Source organism: Lycorma delicatula, chromosome 1 (genome assembly GCF_047948215.1).
Source record: "Lycorma delicatula isolate Av1 chromosome 1, ASM4794821v1, whole genome shotgun sequence".
Lineage (NCBI taxonomy): Eukaryota > Metazoa > Arthropoda > Insecta > Hemiptera > Fulgoridae > Lycorma > Lycorma delicatula.
In genome coordinates, this window is record NC_134455.1 from 12,116,433 (window position 1) to 12,137,175 (window position 20,743).

At 35.1% G+C, this 20,743-nt stretch overlaps 1 protein-coding gene across 2 annotated transcripts in view; it reads right to left on the reverse strand.

Moving 5' to 3' along the window:
- Window positions 1-20,743, reverse strand: part of LOC142318036 (octopamine receptor beta-3R-like) — a 672,835-nt gene that overhangs the window by 573,746 nt on the left and 78,346 nt on the right. The window lies entirely within an intron of this gene.

Below are 20,743 nucleotides of genomic sequence, written 5' to 3' on the forward strand. Positions count from 1 at the left end.
CCCAAGTGATTTGAAGTTTCACTCTTAAAATTTTCAAGGTTGTACAGGAACTGAAACCATCAGATATTGTGATGCGGCAAAAATTCTGTGATTAAATGATTGAAAAGATTATAGACTACCCCAATTTTGTTGACAAACTTTTCATGTCAGATGATGCTCATTTCCATACCAGCGGATATGTAAACAAGCAGAATTGCAGGTATTGAGAAGCTGAAAACACTCGTCAATTGCATGAACGACCATTACATACCCAAAAGATTACAGTTTGGTGTGTCGAATCAACGCTAGGTACGATTGGGCCTTACTTCCTTAAGAATGAGAAAGGGAATGCAACGACAGTAGCGTTTGAACGATATGTTGATATGCTCGAAAGCTTTGTAGCAGAATAACTTCAAAACTTTCCTGATCTTCATAATCCTTGGTTTTTCCAAGATGGAACCATGGCCCAAACTGCCAGAGCCTCAATGGCAGCCTTTCGACAGCTCTTTGGTAACCATGTAATTTTACCGTTTGGCGACATTCATTGACCCCAAGATAACAAGTTCTGTCGGTGTGTGATTGTTTCTTGTGGTGCTACCTCAAATGTAAAGTGTACACCACTCACCCAACGACAATCGCTGAGTTGAAAACGAGGATTCCAGAAGAGATCGCTGCATTTCCCATGGAACTGTTTGAAAAAACCATAAAAAATCTCAGCATTCGCTTCAACGAATGCCTACGTTGAAAAGCCATCGTAATTTTTTTAGAAATTGAGATTTTTTGTGTTCAGACACTTAATGGCATGTAATTTACTTTTTTTTCAAAAACAAAACTTTTAAATTCATTGTTTTTTTTTTACTTTTGTGAGAATTAATTATAAATTTTCTGTTTCCTTGTACCACAGTTTATAATGATGGTAAGCCAATTACTCGGTCTTTTCCGTACAGTTATTTTTTGTAGATTCATATTTTTCTGTCAATTCCTCCTACCTGCCCTACTGAAAACATTAATCTTATTTATCACCAAATATTAACTGACGGTTTGATAAATTCCTTAACTAAATAAATCATAAAGACTATAATGTAAAGACCATAATGATATAGTCTTATTTGGCTACAGGAAATATTTCCAGAAAATTATTTTTATAATTTCGTTGAAACAATATAAAAATTCAACCATAACTTTGAAAACTTTGAGCGCGTAAATACCGTAGTTCCTAAATTTTGAAATTTTTTCTTGTATTTCATAAAAAGTCTATACATTCAGACAAAACTTTATCATAGATTTTTCATAAACATGGGAAGTCGTTTTAATAAACCAAATATGTCTTGAATATTAAATTTTACTTACTGACAGAAATAAATTTTATTTGAGAATGAAAGTGGCAGGCATATATCAAAGTGGCCTTTCTGTTAATTATGATGTTAAAACTACTTGGCTTTAATGACATGAAAGAAGCAAACATTTACTATTTCTAAGTGAAATTCTAACAGTTTATTTTTAAAATAATTTTTGTGTATTTTGCATGTTTATTATTAAGTTTTATTAAATAAAAACAGATTATTGTTGATATTGAATTAAAAATGGAAATAAAATTATGACAATGCTTGGAACCCCTCTTCAGGGATTCCAAGCGGATCTATGTAAGCTAATTTATTAATGCTTTTGCTACATTTTATTTTTCAGTTACAATTTTATGTTTAAAAATTTAAAGAAAATTTACAACTTTCTTCTCTTTCATTCCTCTTGTTGAATATATTGCAATACAAAATTACTTTTCTTATACATAGCTAGAGCGATTTTATTTTAAATTGTTATAATTTTCTGCTTTCTCGTTAAACGTTTATTCAAATATTATTTAACAAAGTTGACGTTGTTGTAGTTCTCCCTTTCTTTTTCCCTGTTAAATGTGATCTTTAAACAATTTTTTTTTTAATCTCCAGAGAGGGAATTTGATATCGTTTCCATTTAAATTTATAATATCCCATACTATTCCTCCGACCACGTTTCTTTGTATCTTTACTTTTACTGGTTGTCGAACGACTAGTTAAAATAATTATTTTGTATAAGAGGTGGGAGAATTCAATTTTGAACCTTTTTTAAACTTTTCAAGCTACGTATGATTTATCTAGCATGAGTTAATATAACGTGTAAGAGGAGTTAACATAATGACAACAATAAATAGAAATATTAATTGTAATTATAAGCTAACAAATAAGTAATATATATAGTACGTATATATTGGAAGAATCAGTTTAATTATAATTACTCGTACTTTTTAAAAAAGTAATAATAATTAATTTTCTTTCTGTTAATAAATACTTAGTCTACTTAAACTTTATATATATATTATTTACTCATAGTTTGTTATAGGTGGTAATAAAAACAAGTCTTTTTTTGTAAATTTATTTTTATAAAGTTTATTTTTTACATGCTTATGTTTAACTCACCTTCATTCCACGGTTCACGCTTTCACGGTTTTAGTATTTTTCGGTATTATTTAATATATAAAAATATTAACTTTTTTCCATAGATTATATTGCATAACAGTCATTCATATTCAATATAAATAGATTTTGTTACATTTATACTTAATTATACTAAAACCATTGTAATTATATGTTATGTAAAATTTATATTAATTAATTAAATAAAATTTTAAAAGCATTTGCTTTTAAAAGCAATTTTAAAATTAAAAAAAAAAAGCCATACACCAGTGACGATCTTAATTTTATGCCACCATAAAAAATTTATGTTTATACAATACCTATACATTTTACATTTTACATTCACAATACCAATATCAAATTGAAAGTGCAGATTTTAGGGTTATAGTGCAATTTTTAGTTCAATATGATTAATTAGTTTGTATTTAAGAATATAATAGAAATTTAGTGACTAAAAAAAGAAAATTAATTTTTTTAAATATGTTTTTCTGTATCTAAATATCAAACTAAAAAATATTTTTAAAAGTAAAGGATTACTGAAAAATGGTCTTGCGAAAATAGACAACTTTACACATATTATTTTATAGAAAACAAAATTATCCTCTATTTATGTTTACTGGATAAATCCATTGTTGTATTTACGTAGTAAATTTTTCCGTTGTCATAACAGCTTAATTGGTTTTAAGTTCCTACACGAAGTGAAGGGACTTATATACATTGAGGGACTGAATTTTTTTGATATGTAGCAGAAATAAATCTTTTTCTCCTGATACTTAGACCGAATAATTCGATAAAGTGAAACAAATAAAATTGCCTTATGCAGTTGAAGATTAGTTTTTTAAAGTTATAAAGCCAAATACGAAGAAGACATCTCCGCTTAATTCAGGAAATATCGTATTCGGCATTAACCTGTACAAATGATTGTTGATTATGCCTTAGTACACTCCAGTATTATAAATATTATTAATGACATTAAACCGCAAGCTACAGTTTGATCTGATGCTAGACGTATACGAGTACACGACATTAAAATTTGATGACGATATCTACAAAAACAATTTACGTATTATCTGAGATTTATATGTACTAAATTAAAATAAAGTTCAGTAATTTTAAAATTTCTCATCAAAACTATGTTAATTAAAAAAAAAAAAAAAAATTGTAGTATAAGTATTTGTAGTATTGTTTATAAAAGTATAAGTAAGTACTTGTTTGTAGTACCAAACAATTTTTTTTTGATTTGGATAAAAAATTTTATAATTTTGCGTAAAACTTTCTTTATAAAAAATACTTAACAGTATTGTTTAGTATTAAATTGTTGGTATAGGATTTTACATTAAACATTTTTGAAGTATGAAACAGGACTGGTAACTAAGAAAAAATTACGACTAAATTCGTAACTTAGCATCTGTTTACAATGAGATTAAAAAGCATTTAATTTAATGAGTTAATTACTTCAAGATTAAAGTAATGTAAAAATTCTGTTTTTATCTCCTGCAACTAGTTTTTATTCATTTTTTTGAAAAATTATTCTTTGAGGCCGATTTAAAAAAATAGATTATAATGACAATCATAAAAACCAAATTCAGAATAATTGATTTTAATTGAGTTTTTTTTTAATATTGTAATTTAATTAACAATTAAAATCATTAGCAACTTATCACTGTAATATAACTATACCGGTGTAGTTTTGTAAATGTTTATGTTTTTATTTTCATGTAAATATGTACTCTTGGACAAACTCAGGCCGACTATTTCTGAGACGTGTGGCTAATTGAGACCCAACTACCAAAGTACACCGGTATCCACGATCTAGTACTCAAATCCGTAAAAAAAGCAGTTATCTTTATTAGGATTTGAACTTGAGAACTCGACTTCAAAATTGATTTATGACGATCAGTTTTCTACTAGACCAACACAGTGGGTTAGAATAATTTTTTAGTATGCTAAAATTTATAATTTATCAAATACGATCATAGTCACTAAAATAAATATATTAGTAATATAGTAATAAAAACCTACCTTCTCTTAAAAAAGAGTCAACGTATAACTGGAATGTTTTCAGCTTTTACACTATTATCAGGATATACTGTATACGGAAAAGTGTAATTATAAAATGTTCATGTAATTTATTATCTTAGAAATAAATAAAATAAATTAAAGTAAGGTTTATTTTAAATAAGTAATTCACAAACATTTAATATGTGAGTATTTATTGAGTTTTGTTAATATCAGCTTAATCTTACTTACTTTTTCAGCTAAATCTTATTTAAATAGATAAATTTATCATGTCTAATAAAGATCATTTTAACAATTCAATATTGAAATGAGAATGCTTAAAAGTAGATGGATTGCTAAGAATTAGGACGAAATTCATCATTTATGTCATTAGGCATTAAGGTCATGGAAAATGAAGGCTTCACTTTACGTTTCATCCATAAACCATTAATAAAGAAAGAGAAATGGGGATACTTTATTTTAAAAATGACTTCAGTGCTATTAAACTGTTTTTCCGACCTCATTAATAATCAGATTTTTTACTTAGAATCTTTTATTGAAAACTGTTTTAATATTCTTTAAAAAAATATTTTTAAATATATTATCAAGCTAAAAATTCTATTTTTTGAAACTTTTGTTTGTGGTGGAAAAAGCTTAATTTTTTCCAAACGATGGATCGTTTAAGTTAGATATTGACGTTTTAGTAAGACAGTAAACTGTTAAAAATTGTTTTTAAACCCCTTTCTTTTATGAATTAAAGCAGCATTTTACACAATAATATAAACTAGGTCAGTTAATTAATATTACAACTTATATTTATTTTTATTAAAATATACGTATATGGATTTTAATAAGACTTTGTTTATGTAATACTTGTATTTTTAGAACACATTTTTTCACTTTTAATTACATATTATTATTAATAACCTTTTTATATTCATGTTTATTTACAAATATGCTCTCCCATCTTAATAAAAGTCTGCTTATCTGTTTATATTTTCAGAATATTACCTTTTTTTTTTCTTTCTCTCTTTCCGTAGGGGAGAAATATGCTCTGCCAGCCGCCGTCAGGCTCGCAGTGAGGGGAGTGTGGGGCTCTCACCCGCTAAAAAACCTCCCCTCCTACCATGCAGGGGCCGGATCTAAGCCGTATGGTATGTACAGCTCCTGCATGATCACCCAGGCACTCTACTATCCGAATCCGTGTGACCAGAAGGCGTACCCAGGGGGGGATCGACGAGCGACGACTCCGAGGAGACCCCGCCGCCCACCCGCATTGGCCACCCTTGATCACCCGTCATTGACCTCCAAGTCTCCATAGATTCGCATCTACTCAGTCGCCGTCGCCTCTCTTCATTGGCCTTCTCTCGTATCATTGATGCGATCGTAGTCGAGACACACTCCCACTTGTTGCTATTGCTGAGCATTACCTCGATTATATTATTGTCCCCCTCCACACCCTGACCCTCGAGCACTACGCGGAAGTTGCGCCATCTAGGGCAAAAAAATACTACATGCTCTGCTGTATCCAGTCCGCCGAAATCGTGACAGCGACTTGTATGGCATCTGCCCATCCTGTACGGGTAGTTCCGAAAACATCCATGTCCAGACAGGAACTGGGTGAGTTCGTAGACCGTATTACCATGCTTTCGCTCCACCCAGTTCCTGACAACTCTTATGAGCCCATAGGTCCACCTTCCTTTGTCCGAATCCCGCCATCTGTCACGCCAAGCCATGTAGAGACCGTCAAGTGCCTCCTTTCTGTGGCCTCCATTCACTATTGAAGCTCTCATTTGCGCTTGAAAGTCTATAGGCGGTACTCCAGCTACAACCGAAGCCGCCTCGGCACTGATCGTACAATACCCTGCAATGACATGTATGTTTAGCCTACGTTATTGCATAACCAAACGCCTCACGTTTCTGGCCCTATATATTACCACCGAAGAGTACACACTGGCCAACAGTTTCTTCTTACCCGTTTGAGGACCACCCTTATTTCTCATCATGTTGCTCGGCGCCTTCACCACATTTTCGCCCTTTCTCGCCGCCTCCTCAACATGTATAGTAAAGGATCGGTTCTTGTCCAGCCACACACCTAAATACTTCACGGCTGGACTAGGGTGGACTATCGTGTGTCCCACTCGAAAACGTAATGGATGCAGTCTGGTTCTTCCAGCCATAACAACCACTTTCACTTTGTCTTCAGCGAGCCGTAGACCATGAGCTATTACCCACCTCTTAACCATGTCAGCCGCTTCTTCACCGGCCACCATCAGTTCTTCTTCCGTTTTGCGCACAATCACAAGTGCTAAATCATCAGCAAACGCTACAGGGGTGACGCCCGCCGGATAGCGCTTCCTTAGAACATTATCGAAAGCAATGCTCCACAAGGCCGGACCCAACACCGAACCGTGAGGGATACCCCTCTCCACCGGAAATTTCGTTTCACCACCTTCCGATCTGCCCACCACGAATCTGTCCTTAAAATATTCGTGCAACAACCTTCGCAGATATGCCGCAATTCGTCTTGCTTCTAGTTCACGAAATATAACTTCCCATGGCAGCTCATTAAACGCATTGCGTATATCTAACAGCATGACAGCTCCTATCTCTCTCGTCCTCCGTGTGCCCCGCGTAACTGATCGAATAATATTCATCACTCTACCGGCATCAATCGCCGAGAGTCCGGGCCGAAAACCAAATTGGTCCATGAAGTCCCCCTGCCATCTCTACGCCGCCGTTTAGTCTTCGAAGAACAAGCTTTCCAAATAACTTCGCGAAGCAATTCAATAAACAAAGTAGTCGAAACGATATCTGTACCCCCGTAGGACCAGCAGTCTTCCTTAGCATCACTAACGTTGCACCTCTCCACCGTTCAGGTATCCATTCCATCTCCAATATCATATTCATTGCACGCAATACCACACCAGGCACCGTCTCGGCCACAATTTTTACGACCTCCGGGGGGATTCCATCCGGCCCAGGACTCTTTCCGCCTTTAATCAACTTAGTCGCCTCACTCAGGTCTTGCAGCGAGAATGGAACCATTAATTCCACCACAATCCCCTCCCTTTGAAAGTCCATCCCTTTCGGAAACAATTCAACAACGCCTTTCCTCAGCTCATCATCGGTGAGGAGTGGCAGCCGTCTTCCAAACTTTTTTGTAACGATACGATAGGCGTCATCCCACGGATCAATTTCCACAGCATCATACAATTGCTGCCACTTGCATTTTTTGGACGCAGCAATTGCTCCACGAAAGTTCCGTCTAGCAAGCCTTAACCTTCCGAGCTCCTCTTCGATGTTCTCACCGAACATGTTCTCATGTGTATTCATATTAAATCTATGATTCAATTGATTATTTACAAAATATTAGTTATTTTCTTATTACCTAAGGATAATATGATTCTGTTTTGTGTTTATAGTTCGGTAGGTGAGATCAGTTCACTTAATAAGATTGAAGCTTTTGCTTTAAAATAGTGTGTCAAAAAACACAAACCTTATTTGGATTTCTGATTAATCAGAAATCCAAATATTAATTATTTGTTTATTTCTATAAATAATGTATTTGATTTTAAATGGGTCTTCACTTCTTTCTTGTAGATTTATTAAAATTAATATATTTTTAATAACGTTTTCATGTTTTGATTATTAGCAAGAAAATTTCTCTATTTAGAATACGTACTTTGTAAACTATTCAACTGGTGAACAATAAGCCACTCCATGGCAAGATCAGATCAGATGAGGATGATATATATATTCCAAACCAATAAATTAGGTGTAGTCATTTACAGATCAGATCAACCATTCATGAAATTTGTGGTTAATTGAACCCCGACCACCAAATTTGATTGATATCCACTGATTGGTATTCAGATTTGTTTAAAAGTATTACCTTTACTAGAATTTAAACCTCAGAATCTTCTCCTTTGAAAACCAGTTTTAACAAGTTTATAACAATTTTACCACAAGACCACAAAATATCATAGCTAAATTATATATATTCATACAAAAAAAATTCTTATATCAACTCATATCAAAATTGTTAATTGTACTTAAATACTAGCAACATTATTAAAGTTTCTAATGTATCTAGTTCTGACGCAATTTGTTGTTACATTTTCTTTTAAAAGTAAAGAAAAATTAGGTACTTGCGAGAAAAAACCTATAATGAAGTTACCATCACATTATTTTGTTTGAATTAAACGAATAAAATTTTTTTTAAAATATGTAACATAATGGGTCTGGGCTGCCCATGACAAAATTAAATGAAGTAATAGTCATACTTATTATTTACAATAAGAATTAACATCCACCATATGCCAATAAACCTTGATACCATCAGAAAAGCATAAAAATAGAACAAGTTTTGAGTATTTATTAATTGCGCAATGCAACTAAATTCCTCTCAAATATTTTATTCTAGATAATTTAAAACAAGAGGTGCTTTTCTACTTCTACTAAAAAAATAACATAAATTATAATATAACTGTAAATGTCAATCGAACAAATAATTTATTACATGTCATCTGCAATATGAAATATTAAATACCTTTATTTGAAACAGAAATCAATAAATCCTATTTCATGTAAAAATGGTATCAACCAATTTTCTAGCGTGGCTTAAATCATTACAATCGTAATTTTACTGTAAAAATCAAAATGTGTACCGGCAACCTGAATTAATTGCGATACCATTCACTCCTGAAATATCATACCCGATCTAAATTATAATAAGAATACCATACCGTGTTTACTTTGAAACTCCGGGTTCAAAGTGGTGCCGTGTTGCTACATAAAGATTTACTTCAGTTTACAGAATATACTACTGCACAACTGTATGCTAAGAATACTGACGTATAGGGGATATTCAGCTGTGCACGTCAAAGTAGCTCGGTTAAAGAAAGTAGCTCAAAGACGAGCGACAAAATGAGCATAACTACTTCCGTCGAAAATAATTTTAAGTAGCGTTTGTACCTCAGATACTTAAAATGCATTACAGCCATAAAAAAGTCTGGGAAACGTATAGTAAAGCAAGAAGATAGTGTTCCCTTTAGGCAGAACTAAAGGTTCTATCAAGTATTACCTTTGCTCAGTAATAAAACCATTTTACGGTAGAATTAGTATAATTAACTTTTCGGTTGGTGAGTGTAAGCATAAGTAATCGTTGTATATATTTATAATAAATATATAAAAACAAAAAACAGTTTCAAATTAATTTTTGCAGCCTAAAGAGTACTAAATTGGTAAATAAAAACATAATTTGGTTTTATGCCGGTGAAATTCAGTTCAAAAAGCAGTCTTTTTGATGGGTTGATGAAGAAGAATCTCCGTTCGCCCAGTATGTAATTGTTTTATATATATATATACAAGGTTTATCTTCTTAATATGATCCGAATTCGATAAAAATAATTTTTTTTTTGTTTTTTGAAAGACGTTTTTCTAATGGTTTTGCTGTAAGTTTGGCAAGCAACTGCAAGTTATTTTCAAAAAATTAATTATTTTTTATATTTATTGTTCATTTTTTTAATATTCTTAATTATTAAATTCTGATGTTAAGAAGGTTATTTTTTTTTTCAAGGTCCGATCGGTCACGAAATTAAAACCACAGTGAAAATAAAAAAAATTTTATTTATAACAAGTTCTTACATAGTTACGCTATTTCTGTACATAGTCGCCACTCCGATTTAGACATTTGTCGTAGCGCGGTACCAACTTTCCAATACCCTCGTCATAGAACGGAGCCGCCTGTGTTTTTAGCCACGTTTCTACGCACACAGTTTGTGGTACTGAAGTCTCTGACTCACAAGATTAGAGAGCTGACCTTGAAATTTCAGGAAACGAATCACTCAATACAGAAATTGTGAACCGAGGATTTTCTCGAATTGCCTCATCCACTGGCTCAACGAGATCATCGGTTGACACTCGCTTCCTTCCCTGACCGCCTGCATCATGGACATCTGTACGTCCTGCTTTAAAGTTCCTGCACCATTCTCGCACTTTGCTGTCACTCATCGAATTTCCACCGTACACATTACTTATTCATCGATGAATTTCAGCTTAATTACAACCCTCAGCCTGAAGAAATCGAATTAACGCGCGCACTTCACACTTGGCGGGAGATGCTATTGTTGTATACATGTTTACGTGCTAGCTGCGTGTTCAAAACTAAACGAAGTGAGCGGCGTGATTGAAGGCCATCCTAGAGACTCTGCGTAACACATATGCGCCAGGCTTCATCCGATTTTTGCCCAGGTTTTTATTTCGCAACTGATCGGACCTTGAAAAAAAATAACCCTCGTATTATAATGATCCGAGAATTTTTACTTAGAATAAAACAAAAATTTATATTCCTTTGCATCGGAAATCCGTAACTTACGTTCCATGACAGTCTCTTATCATTACATTTTTGAATTTTTTTCTTATTTTTGTCATTATATATTATAAAAGTTACAAGAATTCTCTAATTCCAGGGATACTAATTTCATGTCCCGGCTGGCTTATGTATTTCTCGGTATCCCTTTTCGTATATTTAACGCACAGGTTTCCTGCCTATGTTTACGGCGAAGTGCTTTTTTAATAGACAATTTTTACTTTTATCTACTTATACATCAGTTAAAAATTTGTTTTAAACCTATGAAATAATATAAGCTTGAAAAAATAAACTAAAGCTGACTTCATAAGAAAACCTGAATGAAAACCTAATATTTATTTCAATTTTTCCGTTTTTTTTTTTGAAGTTATACTTCTTTTGGCGCGGTAATAAAAACTGATCAGAGTGTATTTTCAGCAAGTTTCGGAAGTTGCGCGCGTCAATGTAACAACACATCATGAACATTTGTGCTGGTCCAAGTGAATCAGTTGGCACTCACATGCGTGTAGTATTTATTCAGTCTGTCGTTCAATGCAATTAAGTTATTAGCACGTGTTGCAGACGTAACAGATATTGAGTCATAATACATATGTATTTATATACACGAATTTCTGAAATCGGATTTTTTAAATTGTGAATATTGTTGATCATACTCATAAAATTTTATTTATATTGCAGCGTTTATTTATTATTTTTGTATATCAAGATTTGAGGTTATATTTATGTAAGTATTATATTTTATGAGTAAAATTATATTTTTAATGGCACAGAAAATAGCACACATTAGATAAATTCTTGATTTTGCATAAATATTTTTAAATTTACCAAAAATAAAACTTTTGATAAAATACACTATTATAAAATAAAACCAATTGTATCATATTTTTCATATCATAAGCCGCTGATAAACCTCGTTCCTATTCGATCGTCATCCGAAGAATTAATATAACTAAACTAATCGAAATATATTCCATAAACTTTGTTTTATATGACAACGAATACTTCAATACTTTTTAAACTGTATAAAATAAATATTATTTAATTCTTATTTATTCAAACTTTTATTCGTGGTATTTAATGTCGTCTATCGATCGTTTGACTCGGTTTAAATTTGTTTAAATGCGTAAAATTTCTTTTTTTTTATTCACACCAAAGAAGTATAACTTCTTGCGTGCATACTTAAGTACACACGAGCTATTTATTAATATTGATCATATTTATACAGCTTTTTTAGCTTCATCATAAATAAACCGCATTTGATGAGTTTCTGATATATTCCATTTTCAAAACTCAGTCAAGTAAGTAGGAGAATAGAGAGTTTTGAAAATTGAATATACACGAAACTTGTCACATGTGATTTAGTAATGACGAATCTATGACAAATAGATAAAAAATATGATGATCTTAACAATAAATATATATTTTTTAATAGTAATCTGTATCAGATATTAAAGCTTAGTAAATTGAATGGAGTTATTTGCTTTTAATTTAAAAAAACGTCGAAGTAAAAATAATTATTGAAAGTGGATTAATTAATTTTTTTTTTTTAAGTTTAGAGGTCACTTTAATTTTTTTAAGGTTATTATATTATTTTTAATTTCTGTTTACGTAAATCTTTTCATTATTGATTGATTAATTTTTTAGATTAAAATTAAAGATACGTTCTATTTTACTGTGTTTTAATTATCACATTGTCTACTCCTACTGATTAACTGTATCGAAGAAAGTAGTATTGCTTTTAGAGAATCATGTACCACTCAAAAAAAAAGTAATGGGTAATGGATAAAAAGAAGCAAGATAGACATGCCTAGCAGAGAGAAAATAAAGTACTTTCCAATGACCAATACGTAGGGTAGATAGTAGTCGTTAGCTGTGGTGAAAGCAATCTATCTCAGGGTAGGAAACCCTATAATGAAATCTTAGTCCTCAAACTACGAGGGTGGGAGATGAACAAGTATCCCATTCACCATACAAACCAAATTTATACCACATTAATTTGAAATTTTATACGGTCAGTATATTGAATGCTATTTAAATAAAAAAAATAATGCTAATTTTTGTTTTTTTTTTTTTGTTTTGAGAGTCATTTTTTCCCAGTTACAATCTACTTTATTCGGTTATATTTTAAGTTTTAATTTTAATGTTAATGTTGTCTCTGAGCAAGGATAAGCATATGTTAATAAATCTATTTGCTATAAAATAATTGTTATATTATTTTTATTTTCTTCAGGTCAATATCGTTTTTATTATTAAAAAATCTTGTTTTTCTGACTGTTATTTACAATTTAATTAAATAACTGTCTTATTTTTAAAAAAATAAATAAATAAAACTAGAAGAACTAATGTATTTTTATGTTTTTACATTTCTTGCATATGATTTTATAAATTGTATTTATTTCAGGATTGAACTCTAGATTTTCTAGGTTATATATTATTAACAAATCATAGATAACAAGTCAATGTTACTACTAAAACGGCTCAGTATTAACAAATTTACATGCACCCAATTGTTACTTGACACAGTCTATCTAGCCATTCACTAAGAGGCTGATCTCTGCTGTTCAGTAATTTTTTTCCTTTTAGAGAATGTGAGGGTTAAAACAGATAGTTAAGGAAGCACAGCTAGGCAAACCTATCTTTCTCTCCTTCCTAGTGTTTATGTCTGAACAATACGTGTGAATATGACTATTTTTAAAAACTTTCTTGACTAGAATAGAAAAAAGAAATAATTTATGAGAAAAAAATTGAATCACCTTCGTCAAGTATAACTAATATTTAATTAATTTTGCGCCCGCTTGCTGGAGAAGCTAAACGAAGTCCTGCTACAAATGACAGCCCGAAAAAGAGTAACATCGATTTCATTATCTCTTAATTTTCAAGAATGAGTAGCGTATTAAAAGGTAGGGTCAAAATCCTATGAATTCGTAATATATCGTCATTAATAAATTTCAGTTGTCCGCTGAACGTCAACATTGTTACCGTTTACCCAATTAGCTACATATTTGCTCATATGTTTATGTTACGTCAGATTAGATGCATTTCACTTTCTCATTCTCCAGTGAGCAGATTCTAAAATTCTAAATTTCGGATCCGTTTTTCTGTTTACCATACCTCAGTAGAAACTGAAAATATTATTAATAACTCAAGTGACATATTTACGTTACTAACATTTTTTTAATTTATAAGTGCATGTATGAAAAATTTAGCATTCCAAGGGATTTATTATTTTTTTATGAATTTAGTTACTACATATTTTTAATTTTCTTAGACACCAAAAGTAAAGAATAAAGAACATAGTTATATGTAGTATAAAATCGTAATAAAAAGTCATAACTATTTCATGTATGTGGGAGACAAATATTGGACAAACATGAAATATATATAAAAATCATCTAGGTACTGATTAACTGTTTACAGCTGTTAGGCAAAACAGTCTGTGTTAGATGATATAACAAAAGTAGTTGAATGGACTAGACATGAAAAAGAAGTCACTACCAATAGTTGTACAGCCATCCCTAGGAATACCACCATCCAATGCCTTGCCGCCTACGGAAAGTAATGATTTTCTATTAAGGTTTTGACAGTTAATATCGTAGTAGCATGCTATTAACTGAAGTTCCACATCTCAAATTTTTGAAATACTGCATGCAATATTAGATAATATTTTTGTAGACACTTTACTACAAAAATAATTCTTGTACACGTACAAGAATACGTTTAGGATTGCTAATAAGGAGCCTAATACGCCCAGTAATTTAAAGCAAAATAAACAATTTTCTTTATGTTATTTTAGAAACGTGTATATTAAATTTATATTAAAATCGACATTTACATTAAAGTTATATAATTACTTTATATTACATTATAAATAGACGTACCATTGGCTATAGAATAATTGAACCCTTAACAATTTTTAAATAAATATTTATTTGTTATAAATGGAACTGGCGGTAGGTAATAAATGAAATAATGAATGCAGTATTTAACATATAGCAGTGTCATATATAACTTACACTGTCATATCCCGGCTTTTATTTTGACTACTGATAAAGAGTGTGAAAAGATTGAACTTCTTAATCATTTTATTTTATAACAGAGCAGCGTAAAGCAAACAGCTGAATATTGAATAAAAACAAAGGAAACATATGATTCTGATTGGCTGACTCGCAATTAATTTTGTCATATGTGATTTCTTTTAAGTAAGACTGACAAGTACTAGTATGTGTTTTCATATATTTTACTTTTCGGTAGGTTAAATACAGAATTTTAAGATCGGAATTTTTTACGCATTTTATTTCTGAATAGATTTTTATATTTTGATATTATAATTCAAGTATTTTTCAAATCCTATAAAAAATTATCTTTTAGTGGAAATAACATAAAGAAGGTCACATAAAAATAATTAAATTGTTTTCACTAAATTAACTGAAGGACTATCATAAGTGGGGGATTCCAGAACGGTTGCGTACGCCAACGATCTCAACTTACTAGTTGCTGCGAGTACCAAGGAACATCTCGATTCCCCCCCCCCCTCGCTAGGGAAGAAGATCCCGCCTCGTAGCGTGTCCGGCCGCTACACCACCACCACAGTTCCTAGTCAGTAGTGGCTTTGACGGAGGACATCTTCTCGCCCTCAAACTGATTGCGCACCCAGCTTTCAGTTCAGGCCCCGCACAGAGATGCTACCGATGCAGATGCCCCAAAGGGACATCTACATCGGTAAAGTTCACCCCGAGATAGTTTTAGGTTTATGCCTTCAAAAGAAGACAACGGACACCTGCAACTACCACGTCGCCCTCACGAACTAAGCTAGAAGCCTAATAGTGGAATGAAGACCCCGCGCCTAGCTCTAACTATTAATGAGCCAACTTATTGAATGTCTCACATCCGAGAAACTACCAATATAACAAAACTTTTTCACTAAAAGTTTTAAACACAGCGAAATTTGGTCCTAATTCCCTTAAAGAACCCCGCTTAATTACTCAAAATGAGTACAAACTACCTGACTCCGCTTCGGTTTGCCCGGGAGAGGAGAACGAACGCCTACTTCCACACAGCTCCATCGAGGAGTCCCGCGTGACATTCACCATCTTTCGTAACCGCCGTCGAAACGCCGCTGAACATTACCGAAGCAGCACCCAGCAGCGCCCCGCCGACAGTGTCGTATGCTCACAAAACGCCCTCGTCGAAGCGCGACCGCACCCCCCGGGACAAGGATTACCATGCCCGTTGGCAGCGGTCGGAACTCCGCCGACAGCTTAATTTAAAAACAAAATGACCCCTCTTAAATCTAACCGAGGCACGCTGCCTAAGAGCCTACCTTCGATCAATCAACTGCCCAGACGGAACCTAGCCACCCGGGTTCCTACTCTAAATCCCTTCAGCCTCCCTGCACTAGGCGAGGAATTTCAGGAACCTGGCCACAATCGTCCACTCACTGCGAGTCCACCAGTTAACTCGCAGATCCAAAAAGGAGTGCACTCTCTCAAGTTCCCTAACAACTCTGGTACGCTCAGCTTCGTACTGGGGACAAATAAATAGGACTTGGTCCACAGTGTCATCGACTCCGCATTCCGGACACAAGCCGGAATGAAGCAACCTAAACCTCACTAGACTGTCCCTAAAAGCACCATGTCCCGACAGAAATTGAGTTGTGTACCGATTGGGGGAAACCCAATTAATTGCACGCAAGTCCCTAACATTTGGAAATATATGTGTATATAAGAATATAACTATTTCTCATATATAAGAATATAACTATTTCACCCTTTAATATTTAATCTTATTAAATATAAAGTTTTAATTTATAAGTGTTATATAAATTAAAAAATTTATTATATAACTCATATCTTTTTATATAAATAAAGATCTTAATTTAAAATAGTGTTTGTTTTAATGTAAAATAGTTTTTGTAAAAATAATCATCTAAAATACATTATTTAATTAAATGCAGCAATTAGATATTTAATTAAAATTGATTTTAATTTTAATTAAATATTTAGTTTAAAAGGATTTAATTTAAATTAACTTTTAATTAAATTAAAAAGGATCTTATTTAAAATAATTTTATATACTGAAATAAATAAATTTTAAAGTTTAAAAAACCTAAGGAAAATAATTACATTAGTATAAGTATATTTAAAATATATAATAATTAAAAAAAAAAAAAACCTCATGGTTCAACTTTTATTTTTAGTTTAATAAGATAATTACATATGTTTTATTTAAATATTTATGTTTGGTTTCTTAAAAACAAATTTATTATTATGGTAATAGCATTTTTTGAAACTAAGATTAAACACTCCATGGAATCTTTTAAGTTTTTTTCATCTATTTTGAATCATTGTGAGTGACTCCACTCACTGCGAGTCCTCCAGTTCACTCGCAGATCCAAAAAGGAGTGCACTCTCTCAAGTTCCCTAACAACTCTGGTACGCTCGGCTTCGTACCGGGGACAAATATATAGGACATGGTCCACAGTGTCATCGACTCCGCATTCCGGACAGAAGCCGGAATGAACCAACCTAAACCTCGCTAGACTGTCCCTAAAAGCACCATGTCCCGACAGAAATTGAATTGTGTACCGATTGGGGGAAACCCAACTAATTGCACGCAAGTCCCTAACATTTGGATAGATACCATGCGTATATCGACCAGTAGAAGAGTCAGCCCACCTAGCTTGCCAAGAATCAAAACCATGGTCTTCAATTTCTCGCATACGCTCGGAGGTAAGAAGACCTTCCTTCTTTGAAACAAACCGCTGGCTACGCTCTGTAGCCGAAATATCCACTGGCTTAACGCCAGCGATCACAGTAACTGCCTCTCGCGAGACAGTCCGGGAACCGCCAACAACAGCTAATAACCGAAGACGCTGGGCTCGTAATAGGATGTCCATACAATTCTGTACTCGCAAACGATGAGCCCAGACGGGCGCAGCGTACAACATAACGGCCTCACAGACACCTTTATAAAGAAAACGCATGGTACGGTAATTCAACCCCCAATCGGGGAGAATCACACTACGGACGCCGAAGAAGGCATCTGTAGCCTTCTTCGCCGCAAACTGGAGGTGCTCCTTAAAGAGAAGCCTTTCATCAAGGATAACATCGAGATATTTCTGAACTGGAACATACCTAATTGGAAGGCCGCCCATCACAACACGCGGATGACGGGTAGCAGCGAGCCGGCCCTTCAAAAATATCATAGTGGCTTTCTCAGTGCTGAAAACCATCTTATGCTGAAGTATCCACAACCGCAATACCCTACATTCTTGTGTCGCCCTGAGCTCGATCTCGGCACGCGAATTGCCCTCAACCAGCAGCAGCCCATCGTCGGCATAAGCCACGACGCGACAGCCGCCGGGCATCCGCAATCGCATGAGAGAATCGAACTCAAAAACCCAAATGAGTGGACCTAGCACACTGCCCAGTGGACATCCTTTAGATAGGGTCTTTCCTATCTCACGAAGAACGACAGTTCTACCGCTGAAGTAGCTTGAGAGAGTTCTAATCTCATCTTGCGTGCAACCACGCTTTTGCAACTGTATAACAAGGCTGAGGGCCACCACAAGTTGTTGAGCGCCCTGGATATGTCCAAGAAGACACCGAGAACATACTTGCTGCACTCGCTGTCTAACGCCAAATTCGTTACCCTAATTATCGCGTTTTCTGTGCCCTTACCAGGACGGAACCCATACTGATCGTCCATCAGCATATGGTTAGAAGTTAGCCTAGCATTTATGCGGAGGTACAGGTCCTTCTCGAAAACTTTACCAACTACGGGCAAGAGCGTCAGAGGACGATAGGAGAAGCTAGCAGTGGGCTCCTTTTCGCCATCCTTGAAAAGCAGCTTCAAAATTCCTCGTTGCCCAGCAAACAGCAACCTATTGAATATCCTAGTCAATACACCTACAATGACAGGCAGGGTGCGAACAAGGAGTTCTACCGTGAATCTATCATATCGGGGGGCCTTATTCCTAGCCAGGCTGCAGAACACTTGGCGGACCTCCGCTTCAGTGATCTCAGCAGATGCAACTTCCGAGTGAAAACCAACAACTTCCTCTCGAACTCGCCGATGATACGAGGTGTCACCAATCTCGGTATTATCTGGAATAAGATCGTCCATAAGATGAGTTAGGACCCGATCTTTGTCTATTACAACGCCGTCTTGGGTCGAGAGAGCTGACAGAAGAATGTCTTTTTTCCGCTTGTGTCCGAGAACCCTATACACACAACCCCAAGGGTCTCTGTTCCCCTGCTCTTGGACAAAAGAGCGCCAGGAATCCCGCTTAGAAGACCTAATTCTGTGGAAATACTCGGTCCTTCTCAGACGGTACTCTGCAAACAGGACTGCACGCCGATCAGGATCACGCGCACGCTGTGCGGCTCCCTGAGTCGGCCCACAGACTGCTTTATCGCAGTCAAGTCCCGAGTCCACCAACCAGCTACTCTCTCTCGACCCATGCTCCGGGGGATAGAGAGTTCAGCGGCTTCAACCAGCGCCGATGATAAAGTCTCTGCCAGGTCATCTAATGGGACATCGTCCAGAGTGCGGTTGAAAACCTGCAACTTGGCCGAAAGGATGTCAGAAATCTTGGGCCAATCTGCCTACCTGTGTAGAAGCGTCCTTGCTGAACAGGAACGTCAATCAAAAACTACTTAGCCGATGATCGCTTTCGCAGTCATCGACTACTGACCAGTTAAGAATCCTACCAGGGATGTCCTTACCCATGGTCACATCAATGTTGGTGCCACCAAAGGCCCTCCGCAAACCAACTGCACCAGCGAAGGTTGGCAAATCGCCGGCTTCATTAAAAACATCAAAATGATGCTGCGCAATGTTTCCTTTTAGACGTTCACCGCTGTTGTCCGAGATTCCACTGTGCCAAAGAAGCGATTTGGCGTTCGCATCAACTCCTATAAGAATAGGACAAACCCTGATAATTCTATCCCATCTTTCCAAATGAAGTTTAGTGGGATCCCTGTACTGAAAGTACGAGCTAACAACAACCAAGTCTACACCATCCACAGCAAGCTTGACGACGACGTGATACGTGTCAGAGGCCTGCCGTATAAACACACTGTCTAATGACTTCCTGCAAAGTACGGCGGATTTGCTATCACCAACGTGGAACCTAATCCAGCCTGAAAAACCTGGCAGATCACCCTTGACCACATACGGGTGTTGGAGAAGAACAACATCGAGGCTCCGATGTTCGACAACTTCACCTAACTCTACTTGGACGGCGTAGGCACCCTGGGCATTAAACTGACCGAACCTAAGCATCGAGAGAGTTGAAATAAATTTCAATTGCTCTCAAGCAACAACCGCACTCCTTACTAGTGGCAGAGTGCCTACAACTCTTGCGCAACCTTTTACAGTTGACGCAAGTCGGAGCCTCTTTTCTAAGAGGACAGTCTTCACGCTTGTGGCCCACCTCGGGGTACCAAGGAACAGATTGAAGAGACGGCAAATGAGGCGATAAGGCGTAAAAATCACTGGCTATGAGAAAAAGGTATGGAATTGTTCCCAATGAAGACAGCCGTTCTTGCAATGGCGGGTCGTAGAAAACTAAGAAGTATCTCGGTTTCCGTGGACGGACATCAGATTAACAAGTCCAGAACAGTAAAATATCTGGGTATGTTCCTTGATACGGCCGGGAGATTTACCACCCACGTCAGACAAACGGTAACCAAAGCTGAGAGGACGCTGGTGGTATTAAGTTGCCTTATGCACATAAAAGGAGGTCCAAGAGCCAACACTAGACGTCTGAACATGTCAGTAGCATCTCATGTATCTGCTCTCATTTATGCCGCACCGGCTTGGAGCTCGGTTCTCCAGATTAAGAGAAGCGCTGGTTTACTTGGATCTTTTAAGAGAAGATTGGCGATAGGTGTCACAATGGCGTACCGTACCGTACCGGGAGATGCGGTTTGTTCACAGCCGG